The following is a 19,005-nucleotide window of genomic DNA, read 5'->3' as shown; positions in this document are numbered from 1 at the left end:
CTTTCTCTAGTATTCTAAACAAAGAGAATTTTGCCGTGGAGTTAATGAGATCACTGCCCAAATCAATCAAGATAATAATGTCTGCAGGGAAAAAAAATCATGAAAGACGGAGATTTGTACAAATACGAGATTCTATTCTGAGGAAGGAAAAGAAAGATTCAGCGATTGTCTCTGCTTAGAGCTCAGCTCCTGGCTTGGTCATTCATTACCTGTGAGGCCTCAGCAGGTCTACTGACCTCTCTGTGCATCAATTTTCTTCATTTTAAAAACAGGGACCATAGCATGCGGGTCCAAGTGGGGAAGCAGAGAGTGGGATGAATTGGGAGGTTGGGATGGACATATACACACTGCCCTGTCTAAGTTGATAGCTCATGGGAAGCTGCTTATAACGCAAGGAGCGCAGCTCTGGGCTCTGTGCTGACTCAGAGGGGTGGGATTGTGGGGCAGGGTGCCGGGGAATGGGAGGGGTCTTGAGAGGGAAGGGTATATGCATACATATAGCTTATTCATGCTGTTGTATGCCAGAAACTAATACAACATTGTAAAGCAACTCTACTCCAAAAAATGAAAATAAAATTTTTATTGTATATAAAAAAAAATTTAAATAGTAACTGTGGTGAATGAACCTCACAAAACAGATCCCATGGTGAAAGAGTTACTATACCTAATATACAAAATGTGCTAAATTAAGAAATGAATTAAACATATACTTCAAAGTTTCTATCACTGTTCCTCTCTTTGTATCCATGCATTTAAATTAATTTGAGCACTACCCCATGTACTCAGTCCCTCAGTTGTGTCTGACTCTTTGTGACACTAAAATCCTCTGTCCATGGGATTTTCCTGGCGAGAATACTGGAGTGGGGTGCCACTTCCTCATCCAGGGGATCTTCCCCACCCAGGGATCAAACTGGGGTTCCCTGTGTCTCCTGCATTGCAGGCAGATTCTTTACCGCTGAGCCACTGGAGAAGCACAACAGAGTGGGTTTTTTTTACACGTCAAGAAAACTGTATATGCTAAATTCTAGGTTTGGGAGTAGCTTGGACACTGATTTGAAGGAGAAAGCTCTGGGTTTGAGCTCCGGGTCAGCAGAGGGCACTGGGCCCATCAGCCAGTCTCCGGGCTGTGTCTCCCCTCAAGGGTACATAGAAGATGGGATGGCTCAGTGGCTCCTGAGCTGGGTTGCAAGCACCCTGGTATCATTTGGAAGACTTAAACCAGGGGATGGCTGATTCCTCCCTTGGACCTGGGCCAGGTGGGGCTGGGACCTGGGATTTTAAAAGCATCCCCTCAGGTGATTATGATTTGACTGTACAGAAACAGGTCAGGTCAGGGCCCCAAACTCTGGTCCATGGCAGTGATGCCAGAGCTCCTGGCATGCCTCATTGCAAATGGACGGGGATTCAGCTGGTGGTTTTTATCCACCCGGCTCAGAATCTTGTCACTGGCATTGGGATTCTGAAGTAAATCAACTTTAGCACTCTGAAATAAATCAGGCATTTCTGAATCTATGAGGTTGAAATCTAGACTCTGGGTGATGGTAAAGATAATAAGACATAAACCTACTTTCAGGGAACTGGGGGCTGGGGATTTTCCTTCATGGTCATAGCCATGAATTCTGCCTAGCAGATATTTATCAGGCACAATTAGCTAGTTTTGTAATAAGACATTAGTTATGCTCTAGGGCAGTACTGTCTCACATGGCAGCCACTGAATTTAGATATGCCATAATCATAAAATGCACATGGGATGCTGAAGATTCCATGTGCAAAAAAGAATGCAAAATAACTTATTAATAATTTGTATATGAAATAATAATCCCATTGCTTATTACTCCCAACAAGACCCAGTTACTTAAGAGATTTTTAAATTCACAATAATTTTTAAAATAATTTTATTCATCCATCCAATCATTTTATTGTCTGCTTTGTCGGTGTAAAAACACAGAATCTTAATGATAAATTCCCTATTTTACTGATATTTTATGGCTAATATTTTGTTGTTTGGGTATTTTCATTTTACAGTAATTCCTTTTCAGGGAAGCACTTATCAAATTATACACAATGTGAAAAATATTCTCAGAAGTTTACAAGTTGTTTTAATTTACCTGCATTATTGAACTACATTGTTTGCTTTCTTTAGATCTTGGAGATTTATTGTCATTAAAGTCCAGATCATGTTACATATAGTGAAACTGCATGTGTGTGCATATCTTATGTCTAACTATTTAAGCACCATTATATGTACATTAATAAACAAAATTACATATTTTATTCATAAATTTAAAAAGGAATGTAAAATAACTTGTTAATAATTTTATATGAAATAATAAGGTCAATATTACGTCAATATAATTTTGATATAAAATTTAATAAACATTACTTAAGAATATTTTTTATATATTAGTTAAAATAAATACATTATTAAAATTAATTTCACCCATTTCTTTTTAACTTATTGAATGTGGTTACTGGAAAAATTACCTGTGGGGCTAACATGACATTTCTATCAGGCAAGGGCTGAGTGTGCTGAACCCAGGGCTTTGGCATAGCTCGAAGTCTGATGGGCTCCACGTGGCTGCCTGCTGGGCAAAGGATGCTGCGCTGATAGAGTGGATACCAGCTATCACATGCACACAGTAGGGCAACTCAGACCGCCACCGCGGAGGAGATGCAAGCAGACCCTGAGAAGAAGCTGATGGACTTGAAGGCTGAATTAATCCGGGGCCAAGGAGGAAAAGAGATGAAGAGAACAGACAGAGTCTGCCCTGCCCCTGTCTCCTCCTCATCCCTAGCCAGGCCATGGCTTCCGCTCAGTGGATCAGCTCCATCCCCCCTCCAGCCTTTGTCATGGAAGCTCTGCCATGGCAGAGGGCAGGGGGCACAGGGCAGGGGGACTTGGGCCCCCCACATCCCAGCAGAGAAGACGGCCTGTTCACATTATGACACACTGCTGTCCTGCGTGTTACACAGGGGTGTGAGAACAGAACCGCTTCATTATTTTAGTTTTTAAACTGCACTTTTGGCTGTGCTGGGTCTTCATTGCTGCAAGGGATTTTCTCTGGTTGCGGTGAGCAGCCCACTTTCTAGTTGCAGTGCAGAGGCTTCTCACCACGGCCCTTGTGATGGCGCACAGACTTAGTTGCCTCGAGGCATGTAGGATCTTCCTGGACCAGGGATCTAACCCAAGTTTCCTGCATTGGCAAGCAGATTGCCATTGGCGAGCAGATGGCTCTTTACCACTGAGCCATCAAGGAAGCCCTATTTTTTTAATTAACTTTTATTGGTATATCGTTGCTTTACAATCTTGTGTTAGTTTTTATTGTACAGTAAAATGAGTCAGCCATACATGTGTATATACATATATATACATACATCCCTCCTTTTCAGACGTCCTTCCAACTCAGCTTACCATAGACCACAGAGTTTGTTGTGCTATACGTATACACTGCTGATATTACACATGTGTGCATCATCCCTCAGTCATATCTGACTCTTTGCAACCCCTTGGACTGTAGCCTGCCAGGTCCCACTGCCCATAGAATTTTCCAGGCAAGAATACTGGAGTGGGTTGCCATTTCCTACTCCAGGGGATCGTCCCCATCCAGGGATGAAACCTGCATCTCTTTAGATCTCCTGCATTGGCAGGCAGATTCTTTACCATTGTATAATGCAGAGTTGGACTGTGAAGAAAGCTGAGCGCCGAAAAATTGATGCTTTTGAACTGTGGTGTTGGAGAAGACTCTTGAGAGTACCTTGGACTGCAAGGAGATCCAACCAGTCCATCCTAAAGGAGATCAGTCCTGGGTGTTCATTGGAAGGACTGATGCTGAAGCTGAAACTCCAGTACTTTGGCCACCTGATGCGAAGAGTTGACTCATTGGAAAAGACCCTGATGCTGGGAGGGATTGGGGGCAGGAGGAGAAGGGGACGACAGAGGATGAGATGGCTGGATGGCATCACTGACTCGATGGGCATGGGTTTGAGTGAACTCCGGGAGTTGGTGATGGACAGGGAGGCCTGGCGTGCTGCGATTCATGGGGTTGCAAAGAGTCAGACACGACTGAGTGACTGAACTGAACTGAACTGAATACAGATAACTAATAAGAAACACTTTACAAGATGGGAACATAAAGTAGAGAGTCTAGAGCAGGTGGTCAGTGGCCTCTGACCACCATCCTCTCTGCTAGCTGACGTGTTACTTTCTACCTGGTGGCCTTTGACTCTAATAATTTCTGCTTCACTTTGTACAGACAGTCACTTGGACACAGCGCAGCTTCAGTCCCAGATCATCCCAAAAAATAGGAATACTTTGCTTCCTAGTAGCATTATGTCTAAAACACAATGTACATACCTTAATTTAAAAATATTTTATTGGTAAAAACATGCTAACCATCATCTGAGGTTTCAGCCAGTCATGGTAGTAACACCAAAGGTCACTGATCACAAACAACAAGGTCCTACTGTCTAGAACAGGGGACAATATGTATTACCTTGTAATAAACTGGAACAGAAAACAATATGAAAAAGGACATGTATGTATATGTATGCATGTGTGTGCTCAGTTGCTGAATTGTGTTTGACTCTTTGCAACCCCATGGATTGTAGCCTGCCAGACTCCTCTGTCCATGGAATTTCCCAGGCAAGAATACTGGAGTGGAGTGCCATTTCCTACTCAAGGGGACCTTCCTGACTCAGGGATCGAGCCTGCATCTCTTATGTCTCCTGCATTGGCAAGCAGATTCTTTACCATTAGCACCACCTGTGAAGTCCATATATATGTGTGTGTGTGTGTGTGTGTGTGTGTGTGTGTGTGTGTGTGTGTGTGTATATATATATATATATATATATATATATATATATATCCTTTGGCTGTACACCAGAAATTCAGAAATTAACACATTATAAATCAACTATACTTCAATAAAAAGGTCACTGATCATAAATCACTATAACTAATGTAACGATAATGAGAAAGTTTGAAATACTGTGAGAATTATCAAACTGTGACAAAGATACAAAGAGGGCCAGTGCTGTTGGCAAAGTGTTGCTAACAGCCTTGCTCAAAGCAGGGTTTCCAACAACTTTCACTTTGTAAAAATGCAATAAAATGAAGTGCAGTAAAACAAGGTCTGCCTGCATTCTTTTCCTTGAACTGTTTGCTAGTTTGGCCTTGACCCACTGCAGATGATTTTAAATCTACAGCCATTCATTTCTCTCAGTGCTGCTCTCTACCCTAGAGGCTGGAAAACTAAATTCCCAAGCTCTTGGTCTCCCTGAAGGTAATGTTTGCCATGTAACTCCGTTCTAGCCAAAGGCTTGTGGGCAGGAATCCCTGGAGAAGCATCTCTCCCCATGAAAAGGCCAAACCTTGTTAGGAAGCCCTTGGGCCCTTTGCCACTTGACTGGAATGCAGCTGTGAGGCTGGAGGTGAAGCAGCCATCTTGTGACCATGAGAAGGCAACTATGAGGATGAAAGACTGAGGACAGAGGAGCAAACAGAGCTCAGTCTTTAAGGACACTGTGGAGGCTTGACTTCCTTCAGGTTTCTTGTTTCAGAAAAATAAATCCTGAACCTGATAGGCCACTGTTAGTCCAGTTTCTACTGCCTTCAGCTAATATAATCTTTACTAATACAGAATGATTATTTATAGCGATATCACAATACAAGTCTTTTTTTTGTCTTTTTTTTTTTTTTGCTTCCTGGAAATCCCTCAGTGACTGAGCCTCTCTCCCATTTTCCCATTTTCCACCCTGTTGCCTTTCTCCTCTGCTCTCTCCCCACCCTCCTCCCCATCACATCCTGCCTCACCAGATTCAGAACTCCAAGGAAATGCAGCAGAAAAGAGAAATAAAGCACTGAGCCGGAACACATGTGGCCCCGAGGCCCCACCGCCCACTGTTCCCTGCCCCCTCCCCAAGCAAAGGGTCCACCTGAACCTTTGAGAGCCAGGGCCTTGGAGGGAGACTGAACTCGCCACCAGCGGTGCAGAGGGGAGGGGGCGGTGGCGGCCCCCCCAGGCTGGAACCCTGGTCTGAGTCCCCCGTGAGCTGAGCCCTCCAGAACCACAGGACAGACTTCAGCATGTCCCTATTGTTCACGGCCACACAGGCTTTTGTGTTCTGTGGTGAACCCGCACACGCCCTGCCAGCCCAGCACAGCCGCCAGGCTCTAGTTAGCAAAGCATTCCTTCCCACAGATAAGAAAAAGGAGCCTGCAATCCAAAAACAGCCTCGACAAAGGAAAATTGAAAAGATGCCCAGACCACAGCACAGGGACGTATGAACTCAAAGGAGAATGTCTTTTCCCCCAGAGCTGTTTATTCAGAGCTTTCTAACGTAACCAGGTGATATGGGTGATGTGGATGCAGCTAAGGTTTCCACTTTTCCTTCAATGCAGTGATATCTACTTTCTTTCCCCAATTTCTTCAGCTTGCAATACATACCCTGGCTGTTTCGGGTGAAATAAGCCTCTCTCACTTTCTATAAAAGGCCATATGAGATCAGATGTAGCGGGAACATGCAAAGGCCCATGCCCTAGCTGGGTACCTTTACCCGAAACTTTACCTCAAAGTGTTTTGCACATTTGAGCTCAGTTATCTTATTACAAAGTCCAAATGGTTTTTTTCTTTCCCCCCAGCCTGATATTTCATTGCAGACCACTCCTGTACTATGATGCCATCATATGCAAAGTGTACACATACACATAGAATTTCCAAGTGCGTATTTTTGTCATAAACCCCAGGAAAGGGTACCTGGAATCCAGCAGTTCTTTCTGAGAATCTAATTTACTTGCACGTTTTCTAGGCCAGCGTTAGAAGTGGTGAGCTTCTGTCCATCCCCTACCTCTCTACATGCCTGCCCGAAGGACATCACGTTAGGATGTTCCTGCTATCCCTGACTCACGGCTGCCTCGTACCAGGCTCAATATGCCTCCCTCCTTTGTCTCTACGGAGCTTGAAGCCATCTTTCCCAGAGTGACTTGGGATTCTGTTCAGGTTACCACTGGAGGCCCTGCTTCTACTCCGTCTCCATTGACTGGACATGTTTACTGAGGTTTCATTCTCTCCATCTTCTGCCCTGTAGTTATGGGCAGCGTGCCTTGCATCAAGGACTCCGTCAGTGAGCACACCCTTGAGCACCAGACCCAGTGCTTGAAATCACAGAGGATGTACCGAGTAAGGCGGGTCAGAGTCTATAAGTCCAGACAGACAGACAATAGACCAGTGAATCCAAGAACCAACAAGAAAACTCAGGGACGTCTCATAATCAACTAACTGGAGCTCCCCAAGGAGGGGATCTGAAGCTTGAGAAGAACCTCATCTCTGACCTTAGGATCTGTGGTCTGTCTCATAATGTTTTTATTTATTTATTTATTTTTATTAGTTGGAGGCTAATCACTTCACAACATTTCAGTGGGTTTTGTCATACATTGATATGAATCAGCCATAGAGTTACACGTATTCCCCATCCCGATCCCCCCTCCCACCTCCCTCTCCACCCGATTCCTCTGGGTCTTCCCAGTGCACCAGGCCCGAGCACTTGTCTGATGCATCCCACCTGGGCTGGTGATCTGTTTCACCATAGATAACATACATGCTGTTCTTTCGAAACATCCCACCCTCACCTTCTCCCACACGTAATGTTTTTAATTCGTCAAACAACAACTGCGCAAACCTTGCAGGAATGGATTTGAACAGGGGAGTGGGCCTGCTTTGTTACTGCGTATTTGGTTTCTGGAGAACAGGACAGTTCTTTTACCTTCATGTTCATGCTGTGGGCTAAGTCACTTCAGTCCTGTCTGACTCTTTGCGACCCCATGGACTGTAGCCCACCAGGCTCCTCTGTCCATGGAACTCTCCAGGCAAGAATAATGGAGTGGGTTGCCATGCTCTCCTCCACGGGATCTTCCCGATGCAGAGGATCAAACCCGTGTCTCCTGCATCTCCTGCATCAGCAGGTTCTTTACTGCCAGCACCGCCTGGGAAGCCCATGTACCTCCATATGCATGTGCAACACATGATTCTCTAGCTCATTGGAAAACCCGAAATGAACAGTACCATCTGGAGTCAGGGTAGCAGGTGCAGGGAAGGGGGAACACTCTGAGCAGAGCTTCCTGATCCACCACGTCCCTCTCTTTACAACATCAGGCTGCACCTCCAGTTCTTGCAGGAGGGTGTGTGTGTGTGTGGTGTGTGTGTGTGCAGGTGTCTCTGTGACTGACGAATCTGAGTAGGCAGCCCCAGAAAACTTCTAACACATTTACATCCAGCTTTTCTCTGTGAAAAATGAATGGTAAACCGAACCAAGCCCGGAGCACTGGCAAAACCGGTAACCAATATAAGTGATGGGTCAACAAGAAACTGGTTTGCAGAGGAAAGGATAAATGATGCAGAGTTAAAGTCCATGCTACTCTATTGGTAGAATTTAAGACAATTTTAACTCCTTCTGTTACGTAGGAGTGATGTCTCGATTTTCTCTGGTCAGCTCTGAGTTCTACATTTGTCCATTGTGGAAACTCAGTCTCTCCAATACAACGTGAAGAGGCCCACTTTGTGCTTGGTTGCTCACATTGCTTATTATGGGCTTCACAAACAGCTCTGATATTTCCAGTCTTGAATAGGAGCAGACTCTGTCAACACCTGAGTCAGGGCAAGAGTCAAACCTGAAGCAGATGTGAGCAGTTTCATACCCTTCTGAAAGCACAGAGGTTAGTGTCATGGTCATAAAGTAAATCTCAACTTCACATTGTTGCAGGCTAGGTTAAAGAAAGAATTCTGTTTTTAGAAACTGAAACATTTAAGGTGTGACAAGAAGATAAAGGTGGAAGCAAGATTCATCCCAGGGAGTCCAAATAGGGTTGTCTACTGGGTGTGCATGCATGCTCAGACACTTCAGCCCTGTCTGACTCTTTTGGATCCTATGGACTTTAGCCATTGAGGGTCCTCTGTCATGGGATTCTCCGGGCAAGGACACTGGAGTGGGTTGCCATGCCCTCCTACAGAGGATATTCTTGACCCAGGGACCCAACATGAGTCTCTTGCTTTGCAGGTGGATTCTTTACCACTGAGCCATGGGAGAAGCACAGTCTACTGGGAAAGTGGTGGGAAATATAATGAAGGTGTCCTCAGGAGAGCATCGGTCATTAAGGGTTTGTCCTTCAGAAACCATGCCCTTATTTGGACTATATATATATATGTAAAACCCTAAGTGGAAATTTCTGTAAAGAAAGATGTTATTAGTTTCCTAGGGCTGCTGTAACACATTACCACTAATGTTTGGGTTTAATACAACAGAAATTTGAATTCTTCCACTCAGGAAGTTTGAGAAGAGGTGCCAGCAGTCGATAATTCTTCTGAAGGTTCTAGGGATGAAGTCTTTCCTGTCTCTGACTGACTTCTGCTGGGTCTGGCAATCCTTGGCCATTCTTGGTTTTGAGTCACATCATCCCAAGTTATCTCCATCCTAACATTCTTCTCCATGCATCCTCTTCTGTCCTTACAAGGACACTGGTCCCTGGAGTTATGGCCACCCTATTCCAGAAAGGCCTCATCTTAGCAACTAATTAGGACTTCCTTGGTGGCTCAGATGGTAAAGTGTCTGCCTACAATGCGGGAGACCTGGGTTCGATCCCTGGGTTGGGAAGATCCTCTGGAGAAGGAATTGGCAACCCACTCGAGTATTCTTATCTGGAAAATCCCATGGATGGAGGAGCGTGGTAGCTTACAGTCCATGGGGTCGCAAAGAGTCAGACATGACTGAGCAACTTCACTTAGCAACTAATTACATCTGCATGGACACTGACCCTGGTTCAAAATCAGATCACATTCTGAGGTTCTGAAGAGATGTGAAATTTGTGGGGGACTCTAGTCAACTCACTACAGGTGTCATGAAATCCATGTTTAGATACAAACAGCAAAATTGTGAAAAAATAAGGAAAACTTGGCCCAGATCTCAGTCCCGGGAGCAGTCCTTGCTTCCCTGCTGTCGGCATGGTCCTGAGTGTCTGCTTTCCCTGCCTCTGCCAGCCTGCCTGTGTCCAAGTCTCCCTCTGCCACATTTCAGCTTTGAGACCTTGGTGAGTTACTTAACCCAGCAGTGCCTTGGTTTCCTCACATGTGAAAATAGCTTAATTATACTCACTTATAGAGTTTCTACAATTATTGCATCATAGAATCTGTGTCAATCACTCATACAGTACATGACCCAGAGTAACTGACAGCCCACCGCTTTGATAATTATCAGTCTCCCTGTTGTATTAGTAGATACAGTACATCCTGCCTGTTACCAGCACGGTTATATTTCTAAAACTGAAATCTGATGTCCTTTTCTGTAAGAACTTACATGTTCTCCAGCTGATGCTCAGACAGAGGAAGTTCTCAGCAGACACTACACCTGTGATATCTAACTCCACATTTCACCCACCCTCAACCTCCCACCCCACACTCAGCTGTCCCCCAGCAGCTTAGGGGCATTGAGCAAGGATGAGCCCTTTCCTCACGCCTCCTTGCTTCAACACCAACAGCCCCCGAATATGGAATATCTACTTGGTGACCACCGACCTGTGTGTCTCTGATGTCAGCCCAGGAGGAAGACATTTCCTGAAAGTGCAGCCAAGGGCCCCTGGTTCCCACTGAGCCACAGTCTCTCACATTCACTCGAGATTATTGATACAACTTCATTTTTTCCGTAAGATTTCCTATTGGTTTTCATTTATCTTCCATGCCCAATTGGTTCCTTTACCTGCCTTTTTTTCTTGTTCCATTTATGTTTGGTAAAAAAGTTCATTTGTATTATTTCTTTTTAATTCTGCATATAAATGATATCATTTGATATTTCTCTTTCTCTGTCTGGCTTATTTCACATAGTATGACAAGCTCTATGCCCATCCATGTTGCTGCAAATGGCATTATTTCAATCTTTTTACAGCTTAGTAATATCCCACGGTATATATGTACCACATCTTTATCTACTCATCTGTTGATGGAGATATAGGTTATTTACATTTGACACAACTTCTTTTGTGGATGAGAAGTTCCCTGAGGCAAGGCAAAATTGCCATATTGTCACTCTGACTCCCTGGAGGAAATCAAGCATTTGGTGAACAGCATATGTTTGATGTTGGTGCTCTGCCTCTTTACCAGGCGTACAACCTTGGAGAAGTTTCTTAGTTTGCAAATTAGGGTAATATATTCATCTAGTGGGGCTTAGGTAATGTTTGCAATGTGTAAAGCCAATAATTTATTAAAGGATACATAATAAATGCCTTTAATATCCTATTGAAGTGAAGTGAAAGTCGCTCAGTCACATCTGACTCTTTGCAACCCCATCAACTACACAGTCCATGGAATTCTCCAGAGCAGAATACTGGAGTGGGCAGCCTTTCCCTTCTCCAGGGGATCTTCCCAACCCAGAGATCGAACCCAGGTCTCCTGCAATGCAGGCAGATTCTTTACCAGCTGAGCCACAAAATCCTGTTACCTGAGCATAATTGGAAAAAAAAAAATCATACAAGTTTGGAGATCTTTGCATCAACTACTGAGTCTCCCATTTTAACAGGCTCAGTTTAATCTTTTTATTTTTATCCTCATTATTTGCTTTGCCTGCATACCTTTATCCAAACTCTCACTGCTCTCCCAGAACCCTACTTAACTTCATTCTCAGATTATCGCCCTACCTCCTACTAGAAAAGTTACCTATTAATAAACAAGTGAATAGAAAGTCTGAAACATGATCTTCATCTCCCTACTCCCGCATCACCCTTTCTGGGACACACACACACATACACTGAAACACATACATGAATATATTCACTCTCCATCCTTTCTCCCCCTCCCCTTCCTCCAGTCCTTCCCTCCAGAGAAGGATATACTTCTTTACGGCTAGGTGGCAGCCCCTCCAGCTGAGTGCCCTTCACATCTGGTCTCTCTTTTCTCCTCCAAGGTTCTGCCTTATCACACCCTCTCTCTTAGATACCTTCCCTTCTGGAGGGCATCTTACTGGTAGTGTAGCCTATAAATATACTCCCCTTCATGAATGACAGCCTTGTCATGGCAAAGGAGCTTGCATAACTCAACAAAGCGATAAGCCATGCCATAGAGGGCCACACAAGAGGATGGGTCATAGTGAAGTGTTCTCACAAAATGTAGTCCACTGGAGGAGGAAATGGCAACCCACTCTAGTACTATTGCCTGGCGAAGCCCATGAGCATTATGAAAAGGCAAAAAGATATATACTGGAAGATGAACCTCCCAAGTCAAAAGATGTCCAATATGCTACTGGGGAAGAGCAGAGGGCAATTACTAGTAGCTCCAGAAAGAATGAAGTAGCTGGGCCAAAGCAGAAATGACACTCAGTTGTAGTTATGTCTGGTGGTAAAAGTAAAGTCTGATGCTGTAAACAAGAATATTGCATAGGAATCTGGAATGTCCATGAATCAAGGTAAATGAGATGTGGTCAAGCAGGAGATGGCAAGATTGCACATGGAAATCTTAGGAATCAGTGAACAAAAATGGATGGGAATGGGAGAATTTAATTCAGATTACCATTATATATGAGTAGCCCCCAGAGTCAAGAAAAGAGTCTGAAATGCAATACTTGGGTATAAATTCAAAAATGACAGAATGACCTCACTTTGTTTCCAAGGCAAATCATTTAACATCATAGTAATCCAAGTCTATGCCCCAAGCACTGATGCCAAAGAGGTTGAAGTTGACTAGTTCTACAAAGGCATAAAGCACCTTCTAGAATTAGCACCACAGGAAAAAAGGTCCTTTCATAATAGAGGATTGGAAGGCAAAAGTAGGCACTCAAGAGATACCTATAACAGGCAAGTATGACTTTGGAGTACAAAATGAAGCAAGGCAAAGGCTGATGATTCTGTTAATAAGAGAACACACTGGTCAGAGCAAACACCCTCTTCCAACAACACAAGAGATGACTCTGCACATGGACATCACCAGATGGTCAACACCAAAATCAGACACAAGAGATGACTCTGCACATGGACATCACCAGATGGTCATCACTGAAATCAGACACAAGAGATGACTCTGCACACGGACATCACCAGATGGTCATCACCTAAATCAGACACAAGAGATGACTCTGCACATGGACATCACCAGATGGTCAACACCAAAATCAGACACAAGAGATGACTCTGCACATGGACATCACCAGATGGTCATCACCGAAATCAGACACAAGAGATGACTCTGCACATGGACATCACCAGATGGTCATCACCGAAATCAGACACAAGAGATGACTCTGCACATGGACATCACCAGATGGTCAACACCGAAATCAGACACAAGAGATGACTCTGCACATGGACATCACCAGATGGTCATCACCGAAATCAGATACAAGAGATGACTCTGCACGTGGACATCACCAGATGGTCAATACCAAAATCAGACTGATTTCGTGCTTTGCCGCTGAAGATGGAGAAGCACTACACAGTCAGCAAAAATAAGACCTAGAGGTGACTACGGCTCAGATCATGCGCTCCTTATTGCAAAATTCAGGCTTCAGTTGAAGAAAGTAGAGAAAATCACTAGGCCATTCAGGTATGAACTCAATAAAATACCTTACGATTATACAGTGGAAGTGGTGAATAGATTCAAGGGATTAGATCTGGTGGACAGAGTGCCTGAAGATCTATGGATGGAGGATCATAACACTGTACAGGAGGTGGTGACCAAAGCCATCCCAAAGAAAAACAAATGCAAGAAGGCAGAGCGGTCATCTGAGGAGGCTTTACAAATAGCTGAGGGAAGAAAAGAAGCAAACAGTAAGGGAGAAAAGAAAAGATATACCCAACTAAACGCAGATTTCCAGAGAATAACAAGGAGAGATAAAAAGACCTTCTTAAATTAACAATGCAAAGAAACAGAGGAAAGCAACAGAATGGGAAAGAGTACAGATCGTCAAGAAAATTGGTGATATCAAGGAAACATTTCATGCAAGGATGGGACACGATAAAGGACAGAAATTGTAAGGATCCAACAGAAGCAGAAGAGATTAAGAAGAGGTGGCAAGAATACACAGAAGAACTATGCAAAAAAGGTCTTAATGACCTGGTTAACCATGATGGTGTCGTTACTCACTTAGAGCTGGACATCCTGGAATGTGAAGTCAAGTGGGCCTTAGGAAGAATTACCATGAGCAAAGCTAGTGGAGGTGACATAGCAACAGCTGAGCTATTTAAAATCCTAAAAGTTTATGCTGTTAAAGTGCTGCAATCAATATGTCAGAAAATTTGGAAAACTCAGCTGTGGCCACAGGACTGGAGAAGGTCAGTCTTCAATACAACTCAAAGAAAGGCAATGCCAAAGAATGTTCATACTACCATACAATTGGGCTCGATTCACACACTAGCAAGATTATGCTCAAAATCCTTCAAGCTAGGTTTCAGTAGTATGTGAACTAAGGACTTCTAGATGTACAAGCTGGATTTAGAAAAGGCAGAGGAATCAGAGGTCAAATTGCCAACATACACTGGTTCATAGGAAAAGCAAGGGAATTCTAGGAAAACATCTACTTGCGCTTCATTGACTACACTAAAGTCATTGACTGTGTGGATCACAGCAAACTGTGGAAAATTCCTAAAAAGGTAGGAATACTAGATCACCTTATCTGTCTTCTGAAAAACTTGTATCCAGGTCAAGAAGCAACAGTTAGAACTGGGCGTTGGAACAATGGACTGGTTCCAAATTGGGAAAGGAAGATGACAAGTCTGTATACTATCACCCTGCTCATTTAACTTCCATGTAGAGTACATCATGCAAAATGCTGGGCTGGATGAATCACAAACTGGATTCAAGATTGCAGGGAAAAATATCAACATCCTCAGTTATGCAGATGGTATCACTTTAATCGCAGAACATAAGGAGGAACTAAAAAGCCTTTTGTTGAGGGTGAAAGAGAAGAGTGAAAAATCTGGCTTGAAACTCAACACTAAAATAGCTAAGATCATGTAGGAGATGCATGAAGCAGGGCACCCAAAGCCAGTGCTCTGGGACAACCCAGAGGGAAAGGGTGGGGAGAAAGGTGGGAGGGGATTACAGGATGGGGAGGGGATACATATATACCTGTGGCTGCTTCACGTTGATGTATGGCAAAAACCATCACAATATTATAATTATCCTCCAATTAAAATAAATAAATTAATTTAAAAAACTAAGATCATGGCATCCCGTCCCATCACTTCATTGCAAATAGAAGGGAAAAAATGGAAGCAGTGACAGATTTTATTTTCCTAGACTCCAAAATCACTACGGACAGTGACTGCATTCATGAAATTAAAAGACACTTGCTCCTTGGAAGAAAAGCTATGACAAACCTAGACAGAGTATTAAAAAGCAAAGACATCATTTTGCTGACAAAGGTTCACATAGTCAAAGCTATGGTCTGTCCCGTAGTCATGTACAGGTGTGAGACTTGGACCACAAAATATGTTGAGTGCTGAAGAATTGATTCTTTGGAATTGTGATGCTAGAGAAAGCTCTAGGAGAGTCCCTTGGACTGCAAGGAGATCAAATCAGTCAGTCTTAAAGGAAATCAACCCTGAATATTCATTGGAAAGACTGATGCTGAAGCTGAAACTCCAATACTTTGGCCACCTGATGCGAAGAGCCAACTCATTGGAAAAGACCCTGATGCTGGGAAAGATTGAAGGCAGGAGGAGAAGCAGGTGGACAGAGGATGAGATGGTTGGATGGCATCACTGACTCAATGGACATGAATTTGACCAAACTCTGGCAGACAGTTGAGAACAGAGGTGCCTGGTGTGCTGCAGCCCACAAGGTTGCAAACAGTTGAACATGACTTAGCAGCTGAGCAACAACAATATACTAAACAGCTCATTCCAAATAAAACAGACAACAGCCAAAGAGTCTTCCTTGGGTCTGCCTCTGGAAGTTTTCTTGCCCTTCTCTTTTCTCATCTAATCTTTCCCAGAACAACCCAGAAAACCAGACCTTTGTTTTCATCATCCACTTCACTGAAATCAAGGAAAATCACTCAGCTCAAACCACCCTCACTAAAGTCACCCATATCCTTGATGTTGCTAGATTCAGTGAATACCCTTGGGTACTGTTGTCAGTGGCTCTTTCCCTAAATTCAAAACTACTGATCATGCTTTCTAAGACTATCAAACTTCTGTGCTCTGAGATACAATTTTCTTCTAGTTTTCCCAGTAGATTTTTTAAATGTATTTTTTTTTTATTGCAGGATAATTGCTTTATAGAATTTTGCTGTTTTCTGTCAAACCTCAGCATGAATCAGCCGTAGGTATACACATATCCCCTCCCTTTTGAAACTCCCTCCCATCTCCCAGTAGGTTTTTTACCATTTCATTGAAACTTCTATTGGAGACTTTTTATTGTTGTTCTAAGCACTGTGGCCTAGAGCCTGGCCTCCTTGGCCTGCCCATCTTCCCACTATTCTTCTCCATGAGAATGACATCATCTCCATGACTTGTTTCTCAGCATCAAGTATGCCCCTCATATGGATAGTTCTTCCCCTGAATTTGAGAGTTGATTATCCTACTGTCTTTTGAATTTCTCTAACTGAATGCTCAAAGGCATTTTAAATTTTGCTTGTTTAAAGCTAAGCTCTATCTTCCCTCCTATTCCTCTCCCCGACACTCTCTGTCTTATAGGCAGGTCAATCATCCAGTCACCACAGCCTAACATGAGATAGCTCAGGGCAGGGATTCAAGGCAGTGCCTCTTTAGGGTACACAAATTTTAGGGCGGCCTCTCTGGAGCTTTTGGAATGAGGACAAAAGCTTTAGAAGCGAATCCTCTTGACTCTGCAGAGAATCACCTTGAAGTTTTCTCTTGATTCTGTGGATACAGGGTAAGAAGGCCCCTCTTGTCCTAGGATGAGTTTTATCATTGTTGCTTGTTTTCTTTCAAATGTCTGTCAGAATGCTTCACTTGCTGATCTTCAGAGCTGCTTCCTGGGTGAAGGTGCACACATTGGGTTCACAGAGTCAAGGGATTTTCCGTGCTTCTTGGCATCTTCCGAAGACCTACGCTACAATGAGTTTCAATAAGCACCTTCACGCACCCTCCCCACTCACCCCGCCCAGCTAACTGATCTTCAATCCCATTTTCTTTCTTTAACGTTTCTTTTTTCGTGTGGTTTACTTTTTAAAACTTTTTATTTTATATTGGAGCCTAGTTGATTAACAATGTTAGTGTGATGATTTCAGGTGTACGGCAAAGTGATTCAGTTACACATATTCATGCATCTATTCCTTTTCAATTTCTTTTCCCTTTTAGGCTGTTACATAACATCGGGCAGAGTTCTCCGTGCTCGACAGTAGGTCCCTGTTGGCCTTCCATTTTCCACACGTCAGCGTGTGCATGTCTTGAGCACGCCTCCTTTTCTTCACACTGACATCCTCCTAAACCACCTCTTGGCAGTCACTACTCCCACAGAACTTCCCAGGTTCCCAGTAACTAGTATTGTCCTAAACTCCATTCTCCACAAAGCAATCCAAGTGATCCCAAATTAAAAACCGTTCAATAATTTCCACATCTTGTGGTTTAAAGACTGTGCTCATTAATTGGCACAAACCCTCCCCATCCTCACATTCGTAGCTCGTCCCTGCTTCTTGCCTGCACTAGTCAGTAACGGCAGGAGGTGCCGTCTTCCACGTGACAGATTACTTGCCTCTTCCTCCTCTAGCTGACATAATCAATTTTGCTCTGAGCACCTGTCCCCTGCCTCTTCACCTGTCTAGTCTTGCCCACCGTCCCAAGGCTCATGTGATGCCCTGCCGGGTCAGGTGAGCTGCTCCTCCATAGTCATGACATCTGTGCTCCTGTTTACTGCTCGCTGCCATGCTGAACCTGGTTCATCATCCTCACCCCTGTTCATCCTCCTGGGGAGACACTCTTACTCATTTTTCTATCGCTAGCAGCTGTCAGAGCTCTTAGAAAATAAAAAAAAAAAAAAACCTCAGTAAATACTTGTTCAACTGAACAAGTAAATTCCAGCTCTCCTGCCAATTTATGATGACCCAGGGCAAGTCCAAACTCTTTGGCACTCCGTTATTTCATGTAACGTGAAGGAGTTGAACTAATCTCTTAAATGTCCCTTTCAGCTCCAATGTTCTATGATGCTTCTATTATATTTGCTGAAAGAGTGTATTGGAGTGAAAACTTATTTTTAATAGTCTGTAATTACCAACAAAAACACTCCTTATTTCATCATTCTGTTCTTCTGCATGAAGTTTAACATTTAAAGAGTTTAACTTAAAATATCCCTGAGTGAGTTATAGCACATAAAATCCCCACCTTTGTGTGCTGAAGTAAACAGAAGTAAATCACATTCATAAAGTTTAATCACTAGAAATGCATTCAGACTTGTAAGGAAGGCAACTTGGTATTGGGTTACATTAGTCTTTGTTGCCTACTTTTGTATTTCCTTATTGTTAATAACTTGATTCCACAGATTGTGCTTCCAAATTTAGGACCCAACGCTTCTTTTAAGTGAAGTTTTTATTTTACAATAATGTTTTTCTTTTTTAAATTGAAGTATAATTGCTTTACAATTTTGTTAATATCTAATGTAGAGAAAAGTGATTCAGTTATACACACTATGTATATACACGCTGTATATATATATACAGCACTATATATATAGTGCTGAGGCTGAAGCTCCAATATTTTGGCCACCTGCTGCAAAGAGCCAACTCATTGGAAAAGACCCTGATGCTGGGAAAGATTGGGGGCAAGTGAAGAAGGGGGTGACAGAGGATGAGATGGTTGGATGGCATCACTGACTCAATGGACATGAGTTTGAGCAAACTCAGGGAGATAGTGAAGGACAGGGAAACCTGGCGTGCTGCAGTTCACAGAGTTGCAAAGAGTCGGACATGACTTTAGCAACTGAACAACAACAAATTCTTTTTCAGATTCTTTTCTGCTATGGTTTATCACAGGATACCGAATATAGTTCCCTGTGCTATACAGTAGGACCTTGC

General features: G+C 43.3%; 1 protein-coding gene across 2 annotated transcripts in view; it reads right to left on the bottom strand.

Moving 5' to 3' along the window:
- The window catches only part of KCNQ5 (potassium voltage-gated channel subfamily Q member 5), a 587,063-nt gene that overhangs the window by 412,093 nt on the left and 155,965 nt on the right, over positions 1–19,005 (bottom strand). The window lies entirely within an intron of this gene.

The sequence above is a fragment of the Dama dama genome, chromosome 28, assembly GCF_033118175.1.
Source record: "Dama dama isolate Ldn47 chromosome 28, ASM3311817v1, whole genome shotgun sequence".
Classification (NCBI taxonomy): domain Eukaryota; kingdom Metazoa; phylum Chordata; class Mammalia; order Artiodactyla; family Cervidae; genus Dama; species Dama dama.
The sequence above is the reverse complement of the archived record's forward strand: the minus strand, read 5'-3'. Positions and strand labels throughout refer to the sequence as shown.